This window comes from Kogia breviceps, chromosome 12 (genome assembly GCF_026419965.1).
Source record: "Kogia breviceps isolate mKogBre1 chromosome 12, mKogBre1 haplotype 1, whole genome shotgun sequence".
Taxonomy (NCBI): Eukaryota; Metazoa; Chordata; class Mammalia; order Artiodactyla; family Physeteridae; genus Kogia; species Kogia breviceps.
This window is the reverse complement of record NC_081321.1, coordinates 66,058,957-66,080,908: the sequence shown is the minus strand read 5'-3', so window position 1 is coordinate 66,080,908 and position 21,952 is coordinate 66,058,957. Positions and strand designations below refer to the sequence as shown.

Below are 21,952 nucleotides of genomic sequence, written 5' to 3'. Positions count from 1 at the left end.
CCTAACATGTGATCTATCCTGGCAAATGTTCCTGTGTGAAAAGAATGTGTATTCTGTTCTTCTGGAGTGAAATGTTCTATATAGATTTATCTATTAAGTCCATCTGGTCTAATGTATACTTAAAGGTCAATGTTCCCTTACTGATTTTCCAACTGGATGATCTATTCATTGATGTAAGTGGGGTGTTAAAATCCCCTACTATTATTGTATTACTATCAATATCTCCCTTTATGTCTGTTAATATTTATGTATTTATGTGCTCCTATATTGGCTGCATAAGTATTTACAAATGTTATATCGTCTTCTTGGACTGATCCCTTGATCATTATGTAATGTCCTTATTTGCACCATTACAGTCTTTGTTTTTAAAAAAGTCTATTCTGTCTGATATAAGCGTTGCTACCCCAGATTTCTTTCCATTTTATTTGCATGCAATATCTTTTTCCATCTCCTTACTTTCAGTCTGTGTCTTTAGATCTGAAGTGAGTCTCTTGTGGGCAGTACATACTTGGATCCTGCTTTTTTTTTTTTTTTTTTTTAACCATTCAGCCACGCTTTGTCTTTTGATTGGAGCATTTAGCACATTTACATTTAAATTAATTATTGATAGGGATATACTTACTACCATTTTTAAAACTATTTTATGGTTGTTTTTGTAAATTATTTTTAGTTTCTTTCTTCTCATCTTGTTCTCTTCCCTTGTGATTTGAAGAATTTCTTTAGTGTTATGTTTGTATTGCTTTCTTTTCATTTTCTGTGTATCTGTTACACGTTTTCAGTTTGTGGTTACACGATGTTCGTACATAACAACTTATGCATATAACAGTCTATTTTAACAGGCCGAATGGATACAAAAACAAGACCCATATATATGCCTTCTACAAGAGACCCAATTCAGACCTAGGGACGCATACAGACTGAAAGTGAGGGATGGAAAAAGATATTCCATGCAAATGGAAATCAAAAGAAAGATAGAGTAGCAATTCTCGTATGAGACAAAATAAACTTAAAAATAAAGACTATTACAAGAGACAAAGAAAGACACTACAAAATGATCAAGGGATCAATCCAAAAAGAAGATATAACAATTGTAAATATTTATGCACCCAACATAGAAGCACCTCAATACATAAGGCAAATGCTAATGGCCATTAAAGGGGATAGTAACACACAATAGTAGGGGACTTTTTAACACCCCACTTTTACCAATGGACAGATATCCAAAATGAAAATAAATAAGGAAACACAAACTTTAAATAACACATTAAACAAGATGGACTTAACTGATATTTATAGGACATTCCAACCAAAAACAACAGAATACACTTTCTTCTCAAGTGCTCATGGGACACTCTCCAGGATAGATCATACCTTGGGTCACAAAATCAAGCCTTGGTAAATTTAAGAAAACTGAAATTGTATCGAGTATCTTTTCCGACCACAACGCTATGAGACTAGATATCAATTACATGAAAAAAAAAATCTGTAAAAAATACAAACACATGGAGGCTAAACCACACACCACTAAATAACCAAGAGATCACTGACAAAGTCAAAGAGAAAATCAAAAAATACCTAGAAACAAATGACAATGAAAAAAAGACAAACCAAAACCTATGGGATGCAGCAAAAGCAGTTCTATGAGGGAAGTTTATAGCAATACATTCCTAACTCAAGAAACATCTCAAATACACAACCTAACCTTACATCTAAAGCAATTAGAGAAAGAAGAACAAACAAAAACCAAAGTTAGCAGAAGGAAAGAAATCATAAAGATCAGATCAGAAATAAATGAAAAAGAAATGAAGGAAACAATATCAAAGATCAATAAAACTAAAAGCTGGTTCTTTGAGAAGATAAACAAAATTGATAAACCATTAGCCAAACTCATCAAGAAAAAAAAAAGATAGAAGACTCAAATCAAGAGAATTAGAGATGAAAAAGGAGAAGTAACAACTGACACTGCACAAATACAAAGGATCATGAGAGATTATTACAAGCAACTATATGCCAATAAAATGGACAACCTGGAAGAAATGGACAAATTCTTAGAAAAGCACAACCTTCTGAGACTGAATCAGGAAGAAATAGAAAGCATAAATAGGCCAATCACAAACACTGAAATTGAAACTGTGATTTAAAATCTTCCAACAAACAAAAGCCCAGGACCAGACGGCTTCACAGGCGAATTCTATCAAACATTTAGAGAAGAGCTAACACCTATCCTTCTCAAATTCTTCCAAAATACAGCAGAGGGAAGAACACTCCCAAACTAATTCTATGAGGCCATCATCACCCTGATACCAAAACCAGACAAAGCTGTCATAAAAACAGAAAACTACAGATCAATACCACTGATGAACAGAGATGAAAACTCCCCAGCAAAATACTAGCAAACAGAATCCAACAGCACATTAAAAGGATCATACACCATGATCAAGTGGGGTTTATCCCATGAATGCAAGGATTCTTCAATATATGCAAATCAATCAATGTGATAAACCATATTAACAAATTGAAGGAGAATAACCATATGATCAACTCAACAGATGCAGTAAAAGCTTTTGACAAAATTCAACACCCATTTATAACAAAAACCCTCCAGAAAGTAGGCATTGAGGGAACTTACCTCAACAGAATAAAGGTCATACATGACAAACCCACAGCCAACAGGGTTCTCAATGGTAAAAAACTGAAACCATTTCCAATAAGATCAGGAACGAGACAAGGTTGCTCCTTCTCACCACTATTAATCAACACAGTTTTGGAAGTTTTAGCCACAGCAATCAGAGACGAAAAAGAAATAAAAAAAATCCAAATTGGAAAAGAAGAAGTAAAACTGTCACTGTTTGCAGATGACATGACACTATACTTAAGAGGATCCTAAAGAAGCTACCAGAAAACTATTAGGGCTAATCAATGAATTAGGTAAAGTATCCGAATACAAAATTTAATGCACAGAAATGGCTTGCATTCCTATGCACTAATGACAAAAATATCTGAAAGAGAAATTAAGGAAATACTCCCATTTACCATGGCATAAAAAAGAATAAAATACCTAGGAATAAACCTACCTTGGGAGACAAAAGACCTGTATGCAGAAAACTATAAGACAATGATGAAGGAAATTAAAGATGATACAAACAGATGGAGAGAAATACCATGTTCTTGGACTGGAAGAATCAACAGTGTGAAAATGACTATACTACCCAAAGCAATCTACAGATTCAATGCAATCCCTATCAAACTAAACCTGGCATTTTTTACAGAACTAGAACAAAAAATTTCACAATTTGTATGGAAACACAAAGACCCTGAATAGCCAAAGCAATCTTGAGAAAGAAAAATGGAGCTGGAGGAATCAGGCTCCCTGACTTCAGACTATACCAGACTATACTACCAAGCTACAGTAATCAAGACAGTATGGTACTGGCACAAAAAACAGAAATACAGATCAATGGAACAGGATAGAAAGCCCAGAGATAAACCAACGCACATATAGTCACCTCACCTTTGATAAAGGAGGCAAGAATATACAGTGGAGAAAAGACAGCCTCTTCAATAAGTGGTGCTGGGAAAACTGGACAGCTACATGTGAAAGTACACAATTAGAACTCTCCCTAACACCATACACAAAAATAAACTCAAAATGGATTAAAGACCTAAATGTAAGACCAGACACTATAAAACTCTTAGAGGAAAACATAGGCAGAACACTGTATGACATACATTACAGCAAGATCCTTTTCGACCCACCTCCTAGAGAAATGGAAATAAAAACAAAAATAAACAAATGGGACCTAATGAAACTTAAAAGCTTTTGTACAGCAAAGGATACTATAAAGAAGACCAACAGACAACCCTCAGAATGGGAGAAAATATTTGCAAATGAAGCAACTGACAAAGGATTAATCTCCAAAATTTACAAGCAGCTCATGCAGCTCAATATCAAGAAAACAAACAACCTAATCCAAAAATGGGCAGAAGACGTAATAGACATTTCTCCAAACAAGATATACAGATTGCCAACAAACACATGAAAGGATGCTCAACATCACTAATCATCTGAGAAATGAAAATCAAATCTACAATGAGTCAGAAAGAGAAAAAAAAATACAATATGCTAACACATATATATGGAATCTAAAATTTTTTAAAAATGGTTCTGAAGAACCTAGAGGCAGGACAGGAATAAAGATGCAGAAGCAGACAATGGACTTGAAGACAGGGGGAGGGGGAAGGGTAAGCTGGGGTGAAGTGAAAGAGTGGCATGGACATATATACACTACCAAATGTATAATAGATAGCTAGTGGGAAGCAGCTGCATAGCACAGGGAGATCAGCTCGGTGCTTCCTGTCCACCTAGAGGGGTGGGATAGGGAAGACATATGGGGATATATGTATACATATAGCTGATTCACTCTGTTATAAAGCAGCAACTAACACAACATTGTAAAGCAATTATACTCCAATAAAGATGTTAAAAAAAAAGTCTATTTTAAGTTGATGGTCACTTAAGTTTAGAGCATCCTAAAAGCACCTTTTATTACCTCCCCCAACAAGCACTTTACACTTTTAACGTAATTTTTTACATCTTTTTATTTTGCATATTGCTTGACTAAGTATTTAGATATATTTTACTTACTTCTTTTGTCATTAAATTTTCATAGTAACTTTCACAGGTGGTTGATACACTACCTTTACTACATGTTTGCCTTTACCAGTGGAATTTTTTTTCATAATTTTCTTGCTTCTAGTTACGGCCTTTTCTTTTATGTTAAATAACTCCATTTAACAATTCTTGTAAGGCTGCTTTAGTGGTGATGAATTTCTTTAGCTTTTTCTTGTCTGGGATAGTTTTTATCTCTCCTTAAATTCTGATTAATAACCTTGCTGAGTAAAGCATTCGTGGTTGTAAATTTTTTTCCTTTCAGCACTCTGAATGTATCATGCCAGTCCCTTTTGGCCTGTAAAGTTTCTACTAAAAAATATCAGCTCAAAATAGGGCTCCCTTGTACGTAACTACTTGTTTTCCTCTTGCTGCTTTTAAATTTCTCTCTTTAACTTTTGACATTTTAATTATAATGTGTCTTAGTGTGGACCTCTATGGGTTCATCTTGTTTCAGAGTCTGTGCTTCCTGGACTTGGATGTCTGTTTCCTTTACCATGTTAAAATATTTTTCAGCCATTATTTCTTCAAATAGGTCTACTAGGACTTTCTCTCTTTCTCCTACTGGGACCCCTTAAAATGTAAATATTGGTATGCTTGGTGTTATCCTAGAGGTTCCTTAAACTATCCTCATTTAAAAAAATTATTTTTATGTTCTGATTGGGTGGTTTCCACTACCGTTTTCCATGTGCTGATCCATTCTTCTGTATCCCCTAATGTGCTGTTGATTCCCTCTAACATCTTTATTGGAGTATAATTGCTTTACAATGGTGTGTTAGTTTCTACTTTATAACAAAGTGAATCAGCTGTACATATACATATATCCCCATATCTCCTTCTTCTTGTGTCTCCCTTCCACCCTCCCTATCCCACCCCTCTAGGTGGTCACAAAGTACTGAGCTGATCTTGATTTCCCTGTGCTATGCATCTGCTTCCCACTAGCTATCTATTTTGCATTTGGTAGTATATATAAGTCCATGCCACTCTCTCACTTTGTCCCATCTTACTCTTCCCCCTTCCCATGTCCTCAAGTCCATTCTCTAGTAGGTCTGCATCTTTATTCCCATCTTGTCCCTAGGTTCTTCATGACCATTTTTTAATTTTTTTTTTTTTTTTAGATTCCATATATACGTGTTAGCATATGGTAGTTATATTTCTCTTTCTGACTTACTTCACTCTGTAGGACAGACTCTAGTTCCATCCACCTCACTAAAAATAACTCAATTTTGTTTCTTTTGAAGGCTGAGTAATATTCCATCGTATATATGTGCCACATCTTCTTTATCCATTCATCTGTTGATGGACACTTAGGTTGCTTCCATGTCCTGGCTATTGTAAATAGAGCTGCAATGAACATTTTGGTACATGACTCTTTTTGAATTATGGTTTTCTCAGGGTATATGTTCAGTAGTGGGATTGCTGGGTTGTATGGTAGTTCTATTTTTAGTTTTTTCAGGAACCTCCATACTGTTCTCCATAGTGGCTGTATCAATTTACATTCCCACCAACAGTACAAGAGGGTTCCCTTTTCTCCACACCTTCTCCAGCATTCATTGTTTGTAGATTTTTTGATGATGGCCATTCTGACTGGTATGAGGTGATACCTCATGGTAGTTTTGATTTGCATCTCTCTAATGATTAGTGATGTTGAGCATTCCCCTCTAGGGTATTTTAAATTTCAGTTATTGCATTCTTCATTTCTGCCTGGTTCTTTTTTATATTTTCCACTTTTTTGTTCAAATTATGACCGTATTCATCCATTCTTCTCCTTAGTTCAGTAAGCATCTTTATGACTATTAAGTTCAACTCTTTACTTGGTAAATTGTTCATCTCCATTTCATTTTATTCTTTTTCTGAGGTTGTGTCTTGTTCTTTTGTTTGGAAGGTTTTTCATTGGCTCCTAATTTTTCCTAACTCTCTGTGTTTGTTTCTATGTATAAGTTATATCAGCTTATCTCCCAGTCTTGAAAGTGTGGCTTTATTTAGAAGATGTCCTGGGCTTCCCTGGTGGCTCAGTGGTTGAGAGTCCGCCTGCCGATGCAGGGGACACAGGTTCGTGCCCCGGCCCGGGAAGATCCCACATGCCGCAGAGCGGCTGGGCCCGTGAGCCATGGCCGCTGAGCCTGCGCGTCCGGAGCCTGGCATCCGGAGCCTGTGCTACGCAACAGGAGAGGCCACAACAGTGAGAGGCCCGTGTACCGCAAAAACAAACAAAAAAACAACTAGACTAGAAGATGTCCTGTGATGCCCAATGATGCGGTCCTCCTTGGTCACCAGAGCCAGGTGCCCCAAGAGTATCTCCCATGTGAGCTGTGTGTGCCCTCCTTTGGTGGTTGGGCCGTGCTTGCTGCAGGCCCACTGATGGGTGGGACTGGCTCCAGTGTGACCAGCTATGAGGTCCAGCTGTGACTGTTGCAGGTATACTGGTATGCAGAACTGCCCCCCCCCAGAGTGGGAGCTGCTTTGGAGGGACACTGGGCCAGACAAGGCCACTTGCTGGGTGGGGTGGGTTAGGAGCTACTTTGGAAAATCTAGCCAGGGTGGGTGGCTGGGCAGGAATGGCCTTCAGGGGAATACTGGGGCAGGCACATGGTGTTGATTAGGCTGATTGACAGTGACAGAAATGGTGCCTGCCAGCACCTGCCAGGTAGGTGGAAGGAGAGTTAAAAAATAAATTGCACCCACCAGCACTTCCATTCCCAGAGAAAGCTCCACCAGATCCCTGCCCCTCCAGCACACATCCTAATACTAGTCAATGAATCTTCTTGTCTTATGACTTAGCTGCTTTTCAAGCTGCTTTTCAAGCTGCTTCCTCTGCACTGGGACTCAAGAGTCAGCGAGTTTGTGTGTGAGCCCTTCTAGAGCAGAGTCTCCATAGCCCATGGCCCCCTGGCTCTCCCATTCATAAGCCCCACTGGTTTTCAAAGCCAGACTTTATGGGGCTCTTCTACTCAGTGCAGGTCCCTCAAGCTGGGGAGCCCAACATGGGGCTCGGACCTCTCCCCCCTCAGGGCGGACCTCTGTGGTTGTGACAGCCCTCCCACTTGTAGGTCACCGCACTGGGGGTGTGAGTTCTGACTAGACTGCACCTCTGCCCCTCGTACCCATCTCACTGTGGCCTATTCTTTATATCCTTGGTTGTAGAAAATGTGTTCTGCTAGTCTTTAGGTCATTCTCAGAGACAGTTACTCTATATGTAGTTGTAGTTTTTGTGTGTCTATGGGAGGAGGTGAGCTCAGGATCTTCCTACTCCACCCTCTGGATCTAGACTCTCTATAATCTCCCTATTTTAAAACCTGCTAATTAGCAAACTTAATTCCATCTGCTTCCCCTTTGCCATGTAATATAACATATTTCAGGTTCTGTGAATTAGGCTGTGGGTCTTTGGAAGGCCATTATTCTGCCCACTACATCCCTCTTTGTCTTTAGTACCAAATACCTTAAATAAGTGTGGATTCTTTTTATATCTATCATATAATGACTATTATCTTGTTTCTCTTATGAACTGTAACTGTTAGGAAGTTCATACTCAAATATAAAACCCAGATGCACTAATTAGTTCATTTCAAATGTCTGGTAATTTTACTGCTCTGGTTCCTTTCAGGCTGTATTGATTCTATAAATTATTAAATTTTATATTGTTTTTCATTTACAGGAAACACCTTTTGTTGTATCTGCTCAAATTCTAATGACTCTATAACCCCCATCACCCACAGACCCACGGCCACCACTTTTACACAACATGGGGCCACAACCACAGTTGACTGAAACTGGACTGGATGTCTACAATATGGAATAATCACAGTCCCTTCCTTGGGAATTCAGGGAGCATCTATCTTTCTCTGTGGCTCATAATGCACCATTTGTGCTTAGAAGTTGTACACAGCATTTTTCCACTCACCACATTGATTGCTTAAAAGAGAAAGTTGGTCATCAGGAAAAATAAATAGAAATAAACTACGGCTGATGAGCAGAAAGAAGTAGACAGTAAGAAAATAATGCATGGGGCCTCAGTAGCCTTAAACATCTGATTCCAGTTCTCCCCAGCACCTTGTTATATTATTTGCCTTGGTGTTCATGACGCACTCTTTCATTAATACAATACATCTTTATTTCTTAAACTATTTCAGGTTGTTTTCTGTTATTTACAACTAAAATTACCATCTCCTACCACTATGAAAGTATAGAAAACTCGTTTGCCCACGTAGAATACAAAGCAATTGTGCTATCTCCCGAAGCTTACTCTCTCTGCAAGCCACACAATGCAGGACGTAGGGTTGCGTATAATATGTCCTCACGTGATGCCAGGTCACATTATTAACAACAAAAGCAACAAAAACGTACGCATTTACTTCATAGACACAGTTGAAAAGCGGCCTCTCTGTACATCTTTCTCTCCTACCCTCTGGGCTGCAAGTCTCCACTCTCAACTAAATCTGCAGAATGGAGTTGAAAGGGAGCCTGTGGCACATCACCTGTCTTTAACCTCCGGAATCGTCGTTGTGGCCAGTGCTGTCACAGAAGCACTATCTTCCAGCACCAGCATTCCTTTATTCACATTTTTGTACTACATAAGCATGTGTCTATCTCCATTGAAAACCTGAACTCATTTAAAGTCAAGTACCAGCTTTTACTCAAATTTGAAAACCTCGCATGACAACTTTGTACTTTTAAAGCAACAAACAGAAAATTTACTTTGGAGGAAAACCTTACAGTAAAGGAGTGGTACCATAATTTCTTAAACTGTTAAGAAATGTAAAATGAAGGACAAAAAGGAGTGAAATAAAGGCCTCAATAAACATCAAGGTTGCATGACAGCAACTTTACCTGAAACCTTTCAAAGCCTCCTTGTGGGAGTTTCCAAGACAAATATATTGTGTGTTCTTCCTGCCCCCAAATCAGCAAATCTGATGGTGGGTCTGGATCTAGGGCATGGAAATAAGACACGAAAATGAAAGCTTTGAAAAAAAAAAAAAATTCTATCATCATGTTATCTGTACTGGACTGATAAACTTGACTGTCACACTATGGAAGACAGACATGATACATAGGCTTTTCTAGTCAGTTTTAGCACTATGTGATCTTGTACAGGCTATTTACCTTGAGTCTCAGTCTCCTCATCTCCACAATGCAACAGGAAAACAAATTTTCTAGAAAGCCTTTTTCCACAATAAAATTATATAAAGTATGGATTTTCATATTTATTTTTGTCATAGCAGAATTCAGTATAAAGTTATTACAAGTGAGATTTTTAACTTAGAATTTTATGCACTGCGTAAATTAAGAGATATATCTAGCCCCCTTCCTTAAGTTTCCAAACTCCTTTTCCCTTTAAACATTTTATCTGAGAAGGTTCTAGAAACTTATTTTTTCAATTCAGTAGCATGTCTCTATTTCTTTCTTTCTTTTTTTTTTTATAAATTTATTTGTTTATTTGGCTGTATTGGGTCTTGATTTCTGTGCGAGGGCTTTCTCTAGTTGCAGCGAGCGGGGCCACTTTCGGTGCACGGGCCTCTCACTATCGCAGCCTCTCCCGCTGCGGAGCACAGGCTCCAGATGCGCAGGCCCAGCAGCCGCGGCTCATGGGCCCAGCCGCTCTGCTGCACGCGGGATCCTCCCAGACTAGGGCTCGAACCCGCGTTCCCTGCATTGGCAGGCAGACAGACTCTCAACCACTGCGCCACCAGGGAAGCCCTCTATTTCTAATTTATAGACATTTCAAACTGAAATGTAGCATTTCTTTCCTTAACTAGAAGAAATGCCATATTAAAATTTTATTGGAATAATCTCACATCTAATATTCAAATTCTCTGAGATTTTTTTGGTCCTTACTTACTTATTGATATAAGCCTATTAGAATTCAATCCAGTGGTAGATTTAAACCTGTGTCACTGATTCACAATCCTTTTTATTCTATTTTTCTTTGATGTATATTCCCTTTCAACTGGAATTAACTTACTATTTCCCCAGAGTCCCATATTTTAGCTTTATTTTTTTTACATTTATTAATATTCCATCTACTTCCAAATGGATTTGAGGTGGCTTGCAAAGAAAGAGAGGTACAAAAAAGACCAAAAATTATTAATATACAATAGAAGACAAAAGACATATTGTAAAGTGGGAAGGGTGGGGGGGGGAAGTTGCCAGGTTTGTTTGGGAAAACACAGCCACAGCAACAACCTCTTAAAATACAGAATGTAGGGTCTTCTCTGGTGGCGCAGCGGTTAAGAATCTGCCTGCCAATGCAGGGGACACGGGTTCGAGCCCTGGCCCGGGAAGATCTCACATGCCGCAGTGCAACTAAGCCCTCATGCCACAACTACTGAAGCCTGCACACCTAGAGCCCATGCTCCACAACAAGAGAAGCCACCACAATGAGAAGCCCACGCACTGCAACGAAGAGTAGCCCCCGCTCACCACAACTAGAGAAAGCCCGTGCACAGCAACGAAGACCCAATGCAACCAAAAATAAATAAATAAATAAAATTAATTTTTTTTAAAAACTACAGAATGTACTGTTAAACCTAGCGTAGAAATGAGGAACTTGAGGTCCAAATAGAATGATGATTTGTACAAAGCCATAGAGCTGAGAATGGGTAGTGTCAGTCCTTCCTATAGCATAGTGGCCTTTCCACTAAAGCGGAGTGGTTACAAGGACAGAATTTGATGTCAGGGAAATATGGGTTGAAATCTGTCATCCTGTATAAGCTACTGAAATTCTCTAAGCCTCAGTTTCCTCATTCGTAAAAAAAAACATGCATCTCGTCATGATTAGTAGAATGAATATCATGATTGAGAATTCAGTGACATAAAGCATAGAAAATGCTAGGTAAAGTGCCTGACAAAGAACAAGCACTCAATGTGATGAGGATGACAATGGCGATGATGCTGCCGACAATAATAACACAACCAAATCTAAGCAGCAATCTAAGACGCTTCCACTGATATAAAACATGAACTACCATTTTTTAAAAAAAGCTTTTTCTCATCTATTGCTGATGGTTCTTAGGATGGTCTTTACGAGAGGCAGCAGAGTGTCATATCAGTTTGAGAGTTAGATACCTGGGTTAAATCTCACCTTCAGTAATGAGTTATGAATGCCTATGAGCCTTAACGTACATTTTAATTTTAGATAACTCCGGGAGATTCAACACAGTAACTTAAGCACATAGTACCATTGCTGGTATATAATAAGTGCTCAAATTTTTTTAGTTTATTTTCCAGGAATTGATTTGACTGTTGCTGCATTTTCCAGTGCTTTCCCATCCTCCACACTGCAAATCCTGAGAGGAAGCCTCCTCTCACACTGATAGGGCATGGGTACTTGAGCACACATTCACGTGACTGTGACCCACAAGTGACAGGGCTCTTTGGAACATCTGTATATGTTCAGGGCAAGCATACGTGTAAGTGAGGCTAATAAGGTCAGAAGAGGCAAACTGAACCCAAGAAATGCAACTAAAAAGACAGTGCCGGACGTTCATGGTGGTGCAGTGGTTAAGAATCCGCCTGCCAATGCAGGGAACACGGGTTCGAGCCTTGGTCCGGGAAGATCCCACGTGCCGCAGAGCAACTAAGCCCGTGTGCCACAACTACTGAGCCTGCATTCTAGAGCCTGCACTCTAGAGCCCTGAGGCCACAACTACGGAAGCCTGTGTGCCTAGAGCCCGTGCTCCACAACAAGAGAAGCCACCGCAATGAGTAGCCCCTGCTCTCAGTAACTAGAGAAAACCCACGTGCAGCAGCAAAGACCCAATGCACCCAAAAATTAAATAAATGAATAAATAAATTTATTTTAAAAAAAGACAGTGCCATCTATTTTTCTAGTTCTAAAGTTTTGTTTTTCATAAAATGTTAACAGATACAGTCAAAATATTAGAAAAATATTGAGTATTTCAAGATGACAATACCTTAGGGTTTTAGAGTACTTTGCTCTTTTCACAAAGAGCTTTGCATTTGATTTTAGTAACAGGATTTTATACCTAGGCAAGAATAATTATTCTCATCGTTTAAGTAAGAACCTCATAGTTTTGCTCAAGGTCACATAGTCTTGCCCAAGGTCACAATAAATGATAGAGAAAGGAATATAATGCAGGCATTCTCCATGTAAATGAAGTGCTCCTTCTCCTCAAGCCATAATGTCGTAAACCACTTCTATATTGACTGTTGACTAGATATTGGCTTTAAACACAACTATTTCCCTTATTTCCCCTTAACCCATGAAAAGTTAATTAAATATAAAATGAACTTACAAGTGCTAACCATGAGGACAGTAGGATGGCTTCTCTTTAGTCCCTTGGTAGCTATAATGCTAATTAAAAAGTCAGTCCCTGGAGAAAGGCTGTTAAATGAGAATGTCCTACACATTAAAGAAAAATCAAATATTAAGATATTTAGCTCAGAAACATTTGCAAAACTCCATCTTCTCACACTACTTGCAGAAAGAATTTTATATATAAGTTTTGGTTTTTTATTGTCTATTATGGAAACAATTTGCTATTCTTACACACAAACAGTTATTGAGAAAGCATAGCTTCTTACGTGGAGAAATTTAAGTCAGAAAGTGTGTATGTCATACATACAAGCATGATGAAATCATGAATTAATTCATTACTATCTATTAGCATAAATAATTTGGTACTGTATATCATACTTATTCTTATCACACTATAGTCCAAAAAGTTCACTTGGAAAGTTTTCTAATTTCTATTTATACTAAACCATTAACACAGCTTTCTAACAACACATATAAAATGTTCATCTTGTGTTCCATGTAACTTGATAAAATTTCTTTTCAATATTTTCATACCTTTTTGTGGAAGGCAGGATTTCTTCTTTCATTAAGCTTTCACTGGATATTGAAATAATGTATCCATCCAGAAGACTTCTAGCTGGAGGCCAGCTAATGGTTACCGCATTTGAATTCCTACTGTGATTCAGAAATTCAACCGCACTTGGGGCTATATCATTTAAAACATACACGTAAAATAACATTTTCTACCGTACAAAGCACCTATTTTAAAACCACCCTGAAATACTCTCAGGATTTGTTTGACTCTTTGCAAACTCTGAGGGTAACCAAGACATTCCTTTTATTCTTCCTGGTAGATATGAGAAGTTAAAAGGGTTGGGGGGGGGAACAAACAAACAAGAATCATTGTAAACTTTGAAACAGAGCCGATATGTACCCTAACAGTGTTGTACTCAATATTTCCCCTGCCTCTATAATGTAGGAAGAGGTGATATCTTGGTCTTGTGTAATCACCAACCTCAGAAATATTTAATGATTTTTAGGACTCATTCTAATTAAATACCAAATAGTGACAAGGTTAATCAGCAGGAAAGTTAACTGCAATCTAAATATGAAATGCTTCCCTTATTTTCTGAAAAAAAATGTTAAAATAGTGTATAATATATATTTTGTTTCCCCTTTAAAATTCTCCCATGTATAAGAAAGGAACAAAATTACCACGATATTCTCTCTCAATTCCATTCTATGTTATTACAGTAAAAGAATACCAGACATGACCAGTTTCTAAATACATAAATCAATGTTCTCATACTATCCATGTCAATAATATCTAAAATAGTTATATTAGTAAAATAGTTGACAATTTTACTTCACCTACATTTGAAAATGTACACATTTTGCATACACCCTTCCCAATCATCCTTTATTTCATAGGACTACCATGGAATAAATCACCATCTGCCACTGGGAGTAAGTTGCTAACGCTAGGGAAATGGCACTTCATTGTCTGTTTAACTGAACAATGGAAAAATTAAATCACAAATAGAGACTCTGGCCAGAACCCAGACAGTTAGCAACTCTACTGTCTGGAAACAGACACACAAAAGAGATTGTGCTAATTCATACAAGGGGAAATAGAAAAAGAGACAAGAGGAAATATTGCCTGCCCATTAAGAAAATTTGAGAAGAATGAATATTTGAACCAAATGAATATTTGAACATTGAAACTTATGTAATATGTCAATGGTACCTCAATCAATAAATAAATGAATTTTTTTAAAAAGAAAGAATACATAAAACCAAAGCATTTTTATGGAATCCTTCTGATTATATTAACAATAAAATATTTTAGAAAATTGGAAATTTTAAAAAAATATTTGAACACTGAATAATACCTAAAGTGCTTACATAGGCTGTACCTGTCTGTATTTCTTTTATGTAGGGAGAACTGTCTTTAAAACCTTCTTTTTCAGTGCGAATTGAAAAGGTGTACACTGTGGCAGGATCCAGGTTAGAGAATGTTGCTGCTTCTTGAAATACCTTCTGGACCTATCGATCCAAAAGAATAACTTACCAAGTGTTCATTTAAGAAATGCTCCACCATCAAACACAAGCAAAAAAAAGGCTAGGGGTTATTTAGTTTCACTGCTACCTAATAAATACAGCAATACTGGCTTCAGAATAAAAGCTATTCCTCTGAGAACCCCTTATAACGTACCATGAAAGCAGTAGCACAGTTTATGCATGTGATTTCATAATGCTGAAAATTCCCATCAGATCGATTCCAGAGAATTTCAATGGAAGAGTTTGTAACTTTGCCCTCATGGATATTTGATGGTGCTTCCAGACCTACCCAAAATACACAAAACACTTAAATTCCTCCTGCATGTTTTCTAACCAGGTTTTTTTTTTTTTTAATTTACCCCTTTAAAGGGAATAAAAAGCACAGTGTAAAAAAGGACAATAGTTTATTAATGAATTATCTATCCTAATTAAAAATAGCTGTTTACACATATCACAGCTTATAAAATATGATAATCAATTGCAATACTCAGAATCATTGTAAATACCATTACATGCAGCTAACTTTGATGTTGCAGTAAAAACTACATAAGAGCAAATTCACAGGAGTAAATGTACGATATTCAAAGGAGGAAAAAAGAATTAAAGCTTTCTGAAACTATTAGCATAAGCTGAAAAGACAACAGAGAGAGAAATATGAAGTCTACACAAAGAAGTAAAAGATTCCCTTTGTATCAAATATTGGCTGAAGTTAAAAAACAAATTTTATCTGATGAGTTTTAGTGTTTAGTTTTCCCAGTTTAAAGATCTCATCTAGCATAAAGGAAAACAATTATTTTAGAAAACCTGAAAAATGTCAGCTTTAGACAATCATCTGATATATTGGTATTTCTGCTGATTGATATAATGATATTGATATAGATGATCAAGTATAACTTATTTTTAAAGACAAGAACTGTCAAATAGAATGCTGGCCACAATGATTCATAATATAAGAAATAGAGGCAGAGAATACAGATATAAAAAGTTACAAAAATTACAAGCAAAAGTAAAATAAAACATATACTGAGCTGATTATGAACATGTTAAAATGCTGTTGGAATAACGTGATTTGTGACATCAATTTGAGATTATTTTGTAGAAAAAACTGAGTTTAAACAGTAATGGAAGGATTACAATTTGGGGGAAGACTCGTAGTGGTATAATTACATATGTGAAGATTTATAGTCAGGAAGAGCAAATCATTAAGAACCTGGACATTTATTTATATTTATACTTAGAAATATGTTTTTAGGATACCACGTGATTTTTATATGGCATTTATTATTCTTTGCCATTTATTTCTACATCAAGTAGATGGATACCTTAGAAAATTTCAAATATCCCCAAATTTTGAAATTAATATCTGTAGAATTTTTGAGTGACTTAAAGATAAATCAAAATCAACATGAATCTCAAAATGTAAGTATTGGTATGAACAAATATTAAACATATTAATTTAAAATATTCAAAGAGATAAAGAAAATACAAGCTAGTTCTTTCCAGACAAATGGCAGCATGGGATGAGCAAACACACACTTAGATTATATGCTTTGAGAGACACTATCAGGGTGCCTACACTCAAAAAATATGATCTAGATTTCATAATCTGCCTAAATATTACTCACATTCCTCACTCGGACTAAGTCATTGAAAATTCCGATAAATATCCAAGTATTTTTTTTTCTGTTAATACATAAGAAAAAATCATGACTTACCAGTTTTAAACAAGGTTAGCTCTATCTGCATACTTAGGCAATTAAAGATCAGGCTCAGTAACGAGGTTTTTGCAACTGTTTTAAAGGACCGTTGAAAACAACTGTGTTAAAGTGAATGTAGACTACTAATTTGAAATGACACACAAAATCAAAATCAAGAAGCAACTTAGGTGCTCTCTTCGGCAGCACATATACTAATATTGGAACGATACAGAGAAGAGTAGCAAGACCCCTGTGCAAGGATGACACACAAATTCGTGAAGCATTCCATATTTTTAAGAAAACTGTCCTAGGAACATACATATCAATGATTACCTTAAATGTAAATGGATTAAATGCTCCAACCAAAAAACAGAGACTGGTTGAAGGGATACAAAAACAAGACCCATATATAAGCTATCTACAAGAGACCCACTTCAGACCTAGGGACACACACACTGAAAGTGAGGAGATGGAAAAAGATATTCCATGTAAATGGAAATCAAAAGAAAGCTAGAGTAGCCACTCTCATATCAAACAGACTTTAAAACAAAGACTACCACAGAGACAAAGAAAGACACTACATGATGATCAAGGGATCAATCCAAGAAGAAGATGTAACAATTATAAATATTTACGCACCCAACATAGGAGCACTTCAATACGTAAGACAAATACTAACAGCCACAAAAGGGGAAGTCGACAGTAACACAATCATAGTAAAGGACTTTAACACTCCACTTTCACCAATGGACAGATCATCTAAAATGAAAATAAATAACGAAACACAAGCTTTAAATGAGACATTAAACAAGATGGACTTAACTGATATTTATAGGACATTCCATCCAAAAACAACAGAATACACTTTCTTCTTGAGTGCTCATGGAACACTCTCCAGGATAGATCATACATCGGGTCACAAATCAAGCCTTGGTAAATTTAAGAAAACTGAAATCATATCAAGTATCTTTTCCCACCACAATGCTATGAGACTAGATATCAATTACAGGAAAAAATCTGTAAAAATATAAACACATGGAGGCTAAACAATACACTACTTAATAACCAAGATATCACTGAAGAAATCAAAGAGGAAATCAAAAAGTACCTAGAAATAAATGACAATGAAAACATGATGATGCAAAAGCTATGGGATGCAGCAAAAGCAGTTCTAAGAAGGAAGTTTATAGCAATACAATCCTACCTTAAGAAACAAGAAACATCTCAAATAAACAACCTAAACTTACACCTAAAGCAATTAGAGAAAGAAGAATAAACAAACCCAAATTTAGCAGAAGGAAAGAAATCATAAAGATCAGATAAGAAATAAATGAAAAAGAAATGAAGGAAACGATAGCAAAGATCAATAAAACTGAAAGCTGGTTCTTTGAGAAGATAAACAAAATTGATAAACCATTAGCCAGACTCATCAAGAAAAAAAGGGAGGGCTTCCCTGGTGGCGCAGTGGTTGAGAATCCGCCTGCCGATGCAGGAGACACGGGTTCGTCCCCTGGTCCGGGAAGATCCCACATGCCGCGGAGCAACTAAGCCCGTGAGCCATGGCCGCTAGGCCTGCGTGTCCGGAGCCTGTGCTCCGCAACGGGAGAGGCCACAACAGTGAGAGGCCCGCATACCGCAAAAAAAAAAAAAAAAAAAAAAAAAAAAAAAAAAAAAAAAAAAAGGGAGAAGACTCAGATCAATAGAGCTAGAAATGAAAAAGGAGAAGTAACAACTGACACTGCAGAAATACAAAGGATCATGAGAGATTACTACAAGCAACTCTATGCCAATAAAATGGGCAACCTGGAAGAAATGGACAAATTCTTAGAAAAGCACAACCTCCTGAGACTGAACCAGGAAGAAGCAGAAAATATAAAGAGACCAATCACAGCACTGAAATTGAAACTGATTAAAAATCTTCCAACAAACAAAGGCCCAGGTCCAGATGGATTCACAGGCGAATTCTATCAAACACTTAGAGAAGAGCTAACACCTATCCTTCTCAAACTCTTCCAAAAGATAGCAGAGGGAGGAACACGCCCAAACTCATTCTGAGGCCACCATCACCTTGATATCAAAACCAGACAAAGATGTCAAAAATAAAGAAAACTACAGACCAATATCACTGATGAACACAGATGCAAAAATCCTCAACAAAATACTAGCAAACAGAATTCAATAGCACATTAAAAGGATCATAAACCATGATCAAGTGGGGTTTATCCCACGAATGCAAGGATTCTTCAATATATGCAAATCGATCAATGTGATACACCATATTAACAAACTGAAGAATAAAAACCATATGATCATCTCAATAGATGCAGAAAAAGCTTTTGACAAAATTCAACACCCATTTATGATAAAAACCCTCCAAAAAGTAGGCATAGAGGGAACTTACCCAACATAGTAAAGGCCATATATGAAAAAGCCACATCCAACATCATCCTAAATGGTGAAAAACTGAAACCTTATCCACTAAGATCAGGAACAAGACAAGGTTGCCCACGGGACCTAATGAAACTTAAAAGCTTTTGCACAGCAAAGGATACCATAAAGAAGACCAATAGACAACCCTCAGAATGGGAGAAAATATTTGCAAATGAAGCAACTGACAAAGGATTAATCTCCATAATTTATAAGCAGCTCATGCAGCTCAGTATCAAAAAAGCAAACAACCCAATCCAAAAATGGGCAGAAGACCAAAACAGACATTTCTCCAAAGAAGATATACAGATTGTCAACAAACACATGAAAGAATGCTCAACACATCATTAATCATTAGAGAAATGCAAATCAAAACTACCATGATATGTCATCTCACACCAGTCAGAATGGCCATCATCAAAAAATCTAGAAACGATAAATGCTGGAGAAGGTGTGGAGAAAAGGGAACCCACTTGCACTGCTGGTGGGAATGTAAATTGATACAGCCACCGTGGAGAACAGTGTGAAGCTTCCTTAAATAACTAAAAATAGAACTACCATATGACCCAGCAATCCCACTAGTGGGCATATACCCTGAGAAAACCATAATTCAGAAAGAGCCATGTACCACAATGTTCACTGCAGCTCTATTTACAATAGCCATGACATGGAAGCAACCTAAGTGTCCATCAACAGATGAATGGATAAAGAAGATGTGGCACATATATACAATGGAATATTACTCAGCCATAAAAAGAAACGAAATTGAGTTATCTGTAGTGAGGTGGATGGACCTGAGCTCTGTCATACAGAGTGAAGTAAGTCAGAAAGAGAAAAACAAATACCGTATGCTAACACATATATATGGAATCTAAGAAATAAAAAAGTCATGAAGAGCCTAGGGGTAGGACTGGAATAAAACACAGACCTACTAGAGCATGGACTTGAGGATATGGGGAGGGGGAAGGGTAAGCTGTGACGAAGTGAGAGAGTGGCATGGACATATATACACTACCAAACGTAGGGTGGATAGCTAGTGGGATGCAGCCGCATGGCACAGGGAGATCAGCTCGGTGGTTTGTGACCACCTAGAGGGGTGGGATAGGGAGGGTAGGAGGGAGGGAGATGCAAGAAGGAAGAGATATGGGAACATATGTATATATGTAACTGATTCACTTTGTTATAAAGCAGAAACTAACACACCATTGTAAAGCAATTATACTCCAATAAAGATGTTATTAAAAAAATTAAAAAGTCATGTACCACAATGTTCACTGCAGCTCTATTTACAATAGCAAGAACATGGAAGCTACCTAAGTGTCCATCGACAGATGAATGGATAAAGAAGATGTGGCACGTATATACAATGGAATATTACTCAGCCATAAAAAGAAACAAAATTGAGTTATCTGTAGTGAGGCGGATGGACCTAGAGTCTGTCCTACAGAGTGAAGTGAGTCAGAAAGAGAAAAACAAATACCGTATGCTAACACATATACATGGAATCTAAAAAAAAAAAAAAAAAAATTGTCATGAAGAACCAAGGGGCAGGACGGGAACAAAGACGCAGACCTACTAGAGAACAGACTTGAGGACATGGGAAGGGGGAAGGGTAAGCTGGGACAAAGTGAGAGAGTGGCATGGACATATGTACACTACCAAATGTAAAACCGACAGCTAGTGGGAAGCAGCCGCATAGCACAGGGAGATCAGCTCGGTGCTTTGTGACCACCTAGAGGGGTGGGATAGGGAGGGTGGGAGGGAGACGCAAGAGGGAAGAGATATGGGGATACATTTATATGTATAGCTGATTCACTTTGCTATAAAGCAGAAACTAACACACCATTGTAAAGCAATCATACTCCAATAAAAATGTTAAAAAATAAATAAATAAATAAAAATCTTAAATTTTTTTTAAAAAGGAAGCAACTTAGACAAGTCCTAAAATACTTACATGTTTTTACTGCTGGCACATAATACGTATTACTTAATTTAGTCCCACTGATGGTAGAAACAAAGAAATTATATTCTGTGCCTGGTGTTAAATTGTCAACAGTTATTTTATTGTCCTGTTTCAAAAACCTGGTTACATTTGGCCCTCTGTCGCTTGCAATATGTATGCCATCAAACACTCCAATATCAGGCATCTGAACATATAAGATTACAGAGGTACTATGACTTTCATAAGGGATAACAATTTGAACTGGTTTCGGCTCTGAAAGATAAAAAGAGATATTTATAATTAGTATTTTCTTAAAACTTTCATATTTCTCTATATTATGTTTAGCATGTTCTAGATTTTGTGAAAAAATTAAATGCCTATATATGAAACTTATGTTTACTAGGTCACCACTGGACAGAGGAATAAGGTATACATTCTGAAAGACTGTATGTACATATATACTGAAAGGACCTAATTAACTTTCATTTTTTGATTCTCATTAACAGTCTGAAAACAACATAAAAATCTGAGATTTTCCCATTTTTTTCCTTTTTATCTATTTATTAAGAAAATACTTTTGAAAACCCATATACTAGGAGGAGTACTCAAATAAAGTAAATAAGGCCAGATTCCTGCTTTCAAAGAGTTCCCAATCTCAGAAAAGACATGCACAGATTGCTAACTACAGAGTCCCAAATGGTTAGAGTGACATGAACAAAATGGCTGTTGAGAAGAGAGGAAGAAATCAACAATTCTAACAGAGATAATTGGAGAAGGCTTTCCAGAGTCGATGATGATGTTTTATATGAGTCTTACAGGATAGTACAAGTCTACCGGAAAGTGTGTGCATGGTGGGGAGAGGTAGTCAGGAGGGAATCCCAGACCAAGAGAAAAGCATTAGC

At 37.1% G+C, this 21,952-nt stretch overlaps 1 non-coding gene across 1 annotated transcript; it reads left to right on the top strand.

Moving 5' to 3' along the window:
- The first annotated feature begins 16,869 nt into the window (after positions 1–16,869).
- On the top strand, positions 16,870–16,976 carry LOC131767556 (U6 spliceosomal RNA). The gene has a single exon (XR_009338760.1). It is a non-coding gene; the product is annotated as a U6 spliceosomal RNA (small nuclear RNA).
- The last annotated feature ends 4,976 nt before the right edge of the window (positions 16,977–21,952 follow it).